Source organism: Electrona antarctica, assembly GCF_951216825.1.
Source record: "Electrona antarctica genome assembly, chromosome: 9".
Classification (NCBI taxonomy): domain Eukaryota; kingdom Metazoa; phylum Chordata; class Actinopteri; order Myctophiformes; family Myctophidae; genus Electrona; species Electrona antarctica.
Window position 1 is genome coordinate 29,128,351 of NC_136790.1, and position 10,000 is coordinate 29,138,350.

Genomic DNA, 10,000 nt, shown 5'->3' on the forward strand with positions numbered 1-10,000 from the left:
AAGCTTTCCATCTTACTGATGTGGAAAATGAGGGTTGGAGGAAAGAAACACTGCACATGCCAGTACAGAACACACTCTGGGGATAAACTGTCACCATCAACAGAAGTCTCTCAGAGAGAAAACAGATACCTTTTGTCAATCGCAACTTCGCAAGCCATTAAAGCTACAGTCCGGGACTTTTTATTAATGAATAAAACTTCATTTTAACCCTGGTGTCAGATAGATGTAACACCCTCTTCATTGTAGTTCATCATTGCCATTACCTCTCTCCCTCAGGAGAGTGAGACAAAAGACATAACTTACAGATTGTAGCTTTAAGAAGAACCTTATGCAACCAGCTGCAACAAATCAGTGAGAAACCTCACGTTTCTTCTGTACTACTGACACAGTCAGGGCTCTGTGTGGAAGGGACAGGAGTCGAGAGGAGAAGAAAATATAATCTGTGATGTTTGTGCATGCCTGCTGAACGTAGCCATGGAAGAGGATCTCTTGGAGACTGGCTGTTTACTGTTTAATGTGTACTGTGTCATGAGATAAAGATGGAGTTGTGCTCTGAAAATAGCAGATCTACAAGCTCACAATGCATTGCGATGGGATGCATTGTGAGCTTATAGATCCGCTATTTTCGGTGGGTTGGCTGGCTGCCGTACAACTGAGTGTAAAGCTTATCCAGGACAGCCAAAGGCCCCTTCTGCTAGTGTGAGGAGGATGAGAATGTGTGGGGTGGCGAACACTGTGGTTTTGAAGTGGAGATCAGGCCTCAAACAGAATAGTGTATCATTCAATTGCCTTCTCCTGCCACCACCATACAGATATGAGAGAATACCTCTCCTGTGCTTAATCTGAAACCTTCTATCCATATGGCAAGCAAGCAACATTAATAATAATATCACATGCAACTGTAAACTACCGGGCCATCTACCTGATGGTTAATCTAAAAGGAAAGCTGATTATAGCGCCACAGGCGCCAGGGATTCTATGCCAGGCAGCTGTGCAGATAATATGGCTACACATCTGCTGCTGCTCCAGTTGCTATTGTTGTCATCCAACTGTTCTCACAGGATGAAACGAATCACATCAACACCACAAACACGCTGCCTTCTCATTGGTCAGTAACCAGCAGCACCAAAGAAACCCTATCCAGTATCCAGCTCTGGTTTACTCACCCTTCTTCTCCCAATTTAGTTGTTATGCCAATTCCCAATATTCCCAAATATATCCATTCCACACTGTGTCACTGATAACCTCTACAGTTGGTGGGAGGGTGTATGAGCATGTGCCAGTGCCTCCTACAGTACGATACACATCACCAGTCTACTTCCGTTCAGAGTTTCAGGGAGGATGTAGTCTTGCGTAGCCAGACAACTATTCCACAATCTCCGAATCTGGAACTGTCTGGAGTCTGGAACTACACCTCCCGAAATCCGAGTAAGGAAGCTGCCATTTCCGTTCACGAAAATATATTTTAAAATATCTTTACATTTTATTTTTTTATTTCCATTTCTGCTAAGCAGCTATACATGCTTAGATGATTTATATTTATATTAGGATAAATTTGCGCGACTGTAAAGACGATATGGAAGTGGGGAGGAGGCTCCACTTCTGCTTTATCGCTTACTCATGATAAAGCTTCTGTTGCTCCAGACTGTATGACGGAAGCATTTGAAAATTGCGAGAGGCAAACGCGAGACTATGGGAGGATGTAACGCATGCTGAGGAACACGTTATCGTACCCAGTTTCTCTCCCTGCTAAACAGCCGCACAGAACCAACTGAGCCGTTAGTGGAGTGGAGTCATAGTGACAGAGAGCCCTCCCTGTCCAGCTTACAATACTAACTTAGTAATTAAGTAACTAACTAAGTAACTACCGGTAACTAACTAACTAAGTCCCTCACTCACTCACTAACACTCAGTATCTTACTCTGTAGCAGTAGCTTGCGTCATTCATCCGGCATGTCCACCATAAACATCTTCCTGGCTCCATTCATCTTTTTTCCAGTCTCTCTTGTCCTGGACAGATGATCAGCACATCTGCTGTATTCAAACCTGGACCCAGAAGGACACTAATAACCTCACAGCACTTTGATCATGCTTTCTATCTCAGCTGTTGCAACAACAACCTCTCTCTTTCCCGACAAATAGAAATGCCAATCTCAGGGAACCACAGTATAAGGTGATATGACCATGAGTTACAGAAAGGTGATATGGACACGGTATGTGAATTGTCTCAGACAAGGACAGTGTTCCTACAGTGTTGACACTAGCCCGTTGTGGAGTTGCTTTCCCCATCTCCCATGAGGTCTGTTGGATCCATAGTGATAGGAACACTAACCAGAGTCTGATTAGTATAAGCATACAGGCCACTGGAAAGCACCACTGAACAGTGGGTTGCACAAGCCATAAATAGATGCACATTCTCTGTCAAAGATGAAATACACAATTCGATCTGTTGATTGCAATCTTTGTATTTTATGTATTGTACTGAAGGATGCTATTATGTATATGAATAGTAATTTTTTTTTATATATATTGATTGCTTCTGTGGATAAATCCAATAAATAGTTAGAAGAAAGAAAAAACACACGCATGTATGCACATGCACACACACACACACACACACACACACACACACACACACACACACACACACACACACACACACACACACACACACACACACACACACACACACACACACACACACACACACACACACACACACACACACACACACACTTCACTTCAATTTCTTTATTTGAGTCCACATTTATAAAATACATTATCAAGGGCACAAATATTTTCAGTTGCTTCTGATATCCCACGCACTCGAAACATCATGTGCTTGAGTCCAAACAAGCCCTAAATGTACAGAATATAGGCAACACATGAACTTAATCACAGCCATACATTGGTCACTTCAGTCTGTCATATTACCATATTAACAGTATGTTGCAAGCCGCTTTGCTTTACACTTGGACAACCCTATAATCCTCAAGCCTCTGACCACCAGCCTGTGGACATGGCCCAGGCTGCCAAATATAAAAACAATGAGCTGACACGTATAGCCCAGCTGTATAATGGCCTGTACTAATGGTTGATATTTTACTTGTTTAGTAAGGAAAGCTTCCTCTAAACTTGAATCAAAAGCACAGCCAACTTCCAAATAGAAAAACCTCTCTGCTGCTGTTCGTCAATTATAATGACATCTGGTGTATTTGCAGTTATATTTGCAAATACGGTTGGGTCATTGCACAGACACACACACACACACACACACACACACACACACACACACACACACACACACACACACACACACACACACACGGACATGAACATCCACATCTAATATAACACCCGCTTGAATGTGCACACGTTAAGTAAACTGAGAGAGAGGTTAGAAAGATCATTTAATTCCTGGTGTGTAAAAGATAGCCTTACCTTCCTTTCAAAACAGGCCTTTTCTGAATGTCTCTTCTCCGTTAGAAATCAGCCTCTGGGCGCCAAGTTCTGGAATCAAACACACAGTCCAGGGAAGGTGAGACATATACCCAGTGTGTACGTGTGAATTCACGCAGAACTTGTCGCTCTAAACATTTCGGACTGAGAATTATAACGCACAATCTGTTCATAGCTGGTCCATTTTGTCTTTTGAGAGATGAGTCATATGTCAATTCTGGCTCATGCCCATCATATGCAAGTGTCTATTGTCTACACGTGTATGTCCTCACTCAGTGACAGATGCCATACGGCTCTCTGAGTCCCATTTAGCAGATGCCGCTCCCAGGCACAACTCCTCCTTCGCAGATGCCCAGAGGGATGATGACACATGTTTTAGAGAAGAAAAAAATAAAAGGGCGAGGGGGGGGGGGGGGGGGGGGGGCACTATGAAGAATGATATGCAGAATAAACAACCCTGATACAGGGTGTCATACCACACAAGTTAATATTACACCCATCTGGTACAAGCACAGCAAACCATGTTTGACTTACAACAAGCAAGGCAGCAATCTGGGTGGGTGGTTTCATTCGAGCTGTGCCAGAAATAGTTATTTAGAAAAAAAAAGTACATCTTCCCTAATATAATTAATTACCTCTCATGTACCGGATTCTTTAAAAAAATAATATATACAGATTAATAATCAGTTTACTTGCTGTTAACACCCCGAACGCCCGGGGGTATTTAGGACCATTAAATCAGAGCGCCCAGCGATTTGCAGCAACAGAGCACATTTCAAGGTGCACAAGGCGCCATCTTGGATGTAGCTGAAGTAGCTAGATGTAGCCAAAACACCCCCGAGGCGATCGACAACAACGGGAGGTATGATTAATTCTAACACGACTAGCGACGGGACCGTGATGGGCCGTCAAAAACATAATCTTTGGTTAGAATTAGACGGCTTGATACATTAGATCAAGAGTTATTCACGTTTTAAGATTTTCGATCTCATCCGCTAAAATGGGGGGGGGACATTTTGGATGACGTCCCAACCGGAAATTACATTGAATGTTGCCCAACAGGCACTCCCAGCCTGTTATGATATCAATAAAGTTCCGTCCTGTGATTAATCTCCGTCCTGAGCGCCGAGCATTACTATTTGATAGGACGGAGACCTCCCGTTTATGCCGCTCAGGGTGTTAAGCTGTATACTGTAAGTGCCGTTCGTACAGTATTTTGTCAGGCAGACGAGTAAAAGCCCATCCAGCAGACGAGGTGTCAGGGGGAGCTGGGATACATGAAAATAGTCATTCTCCGCGGCCTCGTTCCATCAAGCCGCTGTCTAATGCTGCCTCTCTGTGCCTGAGACAGCCTCTTGTTGTGGTGTCTCAGCTGCGAGACCTTGTTCCGCGTCTGTGTGTGAAGACAGGACCCCAAGCTGTTTGATTGCTTGTTGTGATTGGACGGGTGTCAGTGCGTGGGCTAAACTTGTAGCCCTCGGAACCAAGCCAAACCAAACTCGACAGCTCCATGACCGCGTGTTGTAACATTGAACCTGGTCCACTGTCTTCAATCTCCCTGTAACGGCGCGCTGCTAACATTTCAAAACCTCTCTTTGGTGTAACATTATCCTGGGGCCTGCACCACAAAGCCCTATCAGTGAGGTCTCCTGGTAGTAATGCATTCACGAACTTGCACATATATACACTTGCAGTATATACAGTACACCCAATGCAGCGTATAGCCTATAAGTGTACTGCATGTGTGTATTTGTGTATCAGGCCTTTGATATTCTAAGAATATGCTGGAATACTTTATAAGCCCGCATGCAGAACTCTGCCAGGGCATGTCTCCAACCCCAGCTGCTTTCCCCCACAACCAGCTCTGCCAGCTACTCATGGGCATCAAAGAGAGGCAAGGCCAGGCACCTGTGCCTGTCTATCTATCTTCCCGTCCATCTGGAGTGCAAACGATAAGGGCTCTGTCAAGGCATGCTTTGCACTTTGGAGCATTTTCCTACCCAGCTTAACACAGAACGGAGATACAAGATGGACGCCAAGGGCACAGAGATGGAGAAGGCCTTCAGCTGTGCAACAACACCACGAAACGAGTCAAAGCACAACATCTATACGTAAAGGATCTCATTTTGGCCAACAATGGTATCCAAACAAAACTGTACTGTTCAGCAGACACCAGAGGCTGTGAAGAACAAAAGTGATTTATTTTCCTATTCTCCTGCTAATATAAAGGACTGACAGGTTTAATATAAATAAGCGGAAAGCGAGGCAGGATGAAGGGGAGAGAATGGAACGAACGGCGGACGACGAGGCGATTTGACAAGCGTGGCACGGAGAGAAAATGCGACACCTGGCCTTGTCCTTGATGTGGATAAAAAGATGATACATCAAAAAGTGACAAGGCAAAGAGATGGTTATTACCCCAACGAAGGGAGAGGATGAAGAACAGAGGAAAGTGGCTATTTTTAGTCATCAAGTAAAAAATACGCCCTGCATTCAATTATTATTCCCTGCCATAAAGTACCTCTCTGTTCATCCAAATCATATTTTATTCATTAAAGCAGACTTCCCATTCTTAACATAATGAAGCCAAATCTCTAAGTGCATTTTTATGTGTCCTCGCAATTCAATCGTCAAATGCCTTGTTTAACAATCGGTTGCAATCAGTTGGCAGTAGACTCTTTTGAGTGTGATGAAATGGAATGAGCTGCCCGTCTCTCTCCAGGCTGATCCTGATGAAGTTTGACCAAGAGGCTAAATGAGCAGGAGCCCCGGGCCATGTTTTCGGTGATTGGCCGTGTTCTCCCTCTTGGGCTGCAGACTGATTGATTTCAGTGGGCCGGAGCTCCAGTTCTGGCTCTATTGATCTCTCATCCTCAGCCCTGTCTCTTCCCCAATTAAGAGTTCACTAAGCCGATGTACGACGGACGCTCTGCTAATGAATGTGGCCTTTGCTGCCAAACGTCTCCACGTTCAATTGGCTATACACTTTCACTATCACCCTTTCACACTTTATTTTTCAGAGTTTCTCGAACCTGTCCCCTGCTGCAGGCACAGCTCAGACAGCTGCACTTCCTCCTCAGTTATTGCTTGAATCTGGCCGCACAATAAGAAGCAGTATTGATCCGGTGAAGGGGTGGCATAGCTTTTCAGGGTTGTGGGTGGAGAAGGGTATTAAAGGTGTAACGAATCATGGCCTAACAAATGAATCCTGCACAGTTCATTAAATGCTATAAGAATGGGCAGAGAAGTCCAAATCTTTTTACATCGCTGGGAGCGAATGGCTTCACCAGCCCTTAGAATCTGAGGATTAGCGCTAATGCAGCTACCTTGGATGTATAAAATCAGACAGTCTGGGATGAGTCTGGCTTTCAGTTAGGACAGATCAAAGGATTCATTAGATCGGAATTAGTTGAAACGGGGAGAGTTCACAGAGAAGGACTGAGAGAAGCCAACAAAACAGAGATAATGTGTGTGTGTGTGTGTGTGTGTGTGTGTGTGTGTGTGTGTGTGCGTGTGCGTGCGTGCGTGCGTGCGTGCGTGCGTGCGTGCGTGCGTGCGTGCGTGCGTGCGTGCGTGCGTGCGTGCGTGCGTGCGTGCGTGCGTGAGATAGAGGTGAGAAGGTACTGTAACAAATACAGGGCTACAAAAGAACTAGAATATAAATAATAAATACACTTAATGTATGAATTCACTCAAAAACAGCAACAGAGTACAGTCAAATACTTCAATAGCACCAAAAGTGCAAAAGTCCTTGCGGCCTTGTTTCCATTTAGGCCCTACGCAATCAATTCATAGACAATTGATCTATATATTGACCTATCAATCACAGCCTGGGGGTTGGGAGAGAGGCGGCAGCGGCGCATTGCCAAAAATGGCCAAGTCACGGGGTGCTGATCGCCTAATGCATCCACCCTTAAACCACAATCCCCCCTGCTTTGGTGTAGCGAGAAAATCCAATTTCAGAGATCTGTAATTCCATAAACCTTATTAAGCACCACAATGGTTGCAACACCCCTAGGGGTTAGGGAGAGAGGTTAAAGTTATGACTACACATAACAACTTTAGGGAGGCAGGGCGAGAAAACACACAGGACTACATATTAACAAGGACCCCGAATTTGGCAAAGCAGGGAAATTAAAAATAGAATTCGTCTCCCTGCATTCATTCTGGCACATCAAGCACTACTTCTATCTATATGCCAACATTACTAGATGAAGAATAATGACGAGCGTGAGTAATGTTCCAAGATTCAGATAGTCCATTTTCACTTTCAAAACTTGCCAGTCACGATCGACATTCACACTGGCGACATTCTGCAGACAACTGCAAGTGTCTCATCTCAATCTCAGATATCTAATCGATCCGTCTTATCTTGGGATCAGGTAAATGGGTCTCAATTGTCTTTTTTTCCACACCTCTTTCCTGTCCTTATTCTTAGATTCACGTCTTTCAAAAGCCTCTACAGGCTAAAGTTGCCAGAAGGCTTTACTGTAACTAGGCAAATTTGGTTGGCAATTTTATACTTAGCAGCACTGTATGGTATGCTACAGTGTGTTTACACAGTAGCTACCCAATACAGAATATGAGTACCATCTGGCTATACTGTAGTTCTAAAAGATTTGTACAAAGATGCAGCTGGATTTATTCTGGGAGTTGGCCTTGTGTTGTCGACCCGACTCACCCGGAGTGGATTTCTTGACTACATCTACGATGTTACGTTCCTGGGCCATACCAGGTCCTAGTCTCCCATCACTGCATCCTGTACTACGTTCCTGGGCCATACCAGGTCCTAGTCTCCCATCACTGCATCCTGTACTACGTTCCTGGGCCATACCAGGTCCTAGTCTCCCATCATTGCATCCTGTACTACGTTCCTGGGCCATACCAGGTCCTAGTCTCCCATCATTGCATCCTGTACTACGTTCCTGGGCCATACCAGGTCCTAGTCTCCCATCACTGCATCCTGTACTCATTTAATCACAGCATCGATGGGCCACTTAGCATTGCTGTTATCTGAGAGCTCTCATTGATTGTTTGCCCAAGTCCAGGGGAGCAGGGTGTGTCTGTTTATTTGTTTTGCTCTGCTAATGGACACCTTTACCAGTGCACACCTCACCGAGAGCACATAGCCACAGGTTTGGACGAAGGAGTGGACACTATGGATTAATCAATTAGGAAATATAACAGATTCAGTACCTGCACAATTTACGGTACACTGATAAGACATAATAATGCGTAATTAGAAATAATGTGTTGTTTGTTATTAGAAATAATATGTTTTTTATTAGACATAAATAAACACAGTTATACCCATACAAACTAATTCCTACATTATGGTCAAATAAGAAATCGCATAAGACATGACAAAGCCTAATAAGAAATGACATGTTCTTTATTATTCTTATAGTTTATGTTATTTCCATGTATTATTACTAATTTAACATATCTGTACTGTAAATAGAACACGACCACAACTTTTATAGATACCGGTATGCCTTTATTACACATCTACAACGGATCTGTACTGTAAATTAAACACAAAACCTTTCCCGAAGGACAACTTGAACCAAGGTTCAAGTTTGAGGTTGTTATTAGACAAAGTAAAAAGGTGAGCGATTTTAGCTATTTTTGACAGGGGGCGGGGGCATTTGAACATAAGGGCTAAATACGTTATTTTTTTTACAAAATGTTACGTGATTTCTTTATTAATATTTACTATAGTCCTACTAGTCCCCAGGAAATTACATCTGGCCACAAAAGATCACAGGATCTACTGAATGTGATGGTAGAGGTACTAGGTAAATGGTGCATTTATATAGCGCCTTTATCCATAGATAGCGCATTACATAGATTGTGCATTACCCATTCACACACACATTCATACACCGATGGCGACGGAAACCATGCAAGGCACCAACCAGCACATTAGGATCAATTAGGAGTTCAGTGTCTTGCTCAAGGACACTTCGACACTAACTCTGGGGGAGCCCGGGTTCGAACTGGCAACCTTGCGGTTGCCATCCGGCCACCCCTGAGCCACCGCCACCCCTAGGGCGATCCTATAGGGGATGCCATACGCCTCAATAAATATGTCAGTTTGTCACATTCAATAGATCCTGTGATCTTTTGTGGCCAGATATAATTTCTTGGGGTCTAGTAGGACTATCTATCTATAAAAGCACCGAAAAATGTATGTCAGTCTGTCACTCTGTCTGTAGCCTACACTTCCTTATATTAACCTGACTCCGCCAGATGGGGCAGTAGAGAGTACTCTCTACTGCCCCATCTGGCGAACATCATATTGCTGTTCATATATTCAGAATGGGTAAGGACTAGTAGTAAATAATACAAAAATAAATCACCATATTTTATTGTAGTAGTATTGTAGTAAAATAACTAAAGTTGTCCTTTAAACTTCAGGTGTAGTTTTCAGCCCGGCTGTATGTGTATCTTGCTACTGTATGTGACATTGCTCCTTGATCACTTTAGGCTGACAGATAGAAGTATAGCCTTTATTAGCCTAATACACACAGACTACCAT

General features: G+C 43.7%; 1 protein-coding gene across 7 annotated transcripts in view; it reads right to left on the reverse strand.

Moving 5' to 3' along the window:
- sulf2a (sulfatase 2a) overlaps window positions 1-10,000 on the reverse strand; it is a gene marked incomplete at its 3' end in the record, with an annotated part of 67,986 nt that overhangs the window by 36,294 nt on the left and 21,692 nt on the right. For 6 of the 7 annotated variants that reach the window (XM_079510967.1, XM_079510969.1, XM_079510965.1 and 3 more), the window contains exon 2: window positions 3,442-3,510. Of the gene's footprint in view, window positions 1-3,441; window positions 3,511-3,731; window positions 3,800-10,000 lie in introns of all 7 variants that reach the window. The other variant, XM_079510966.1, reaches the window with a different exon arrangement.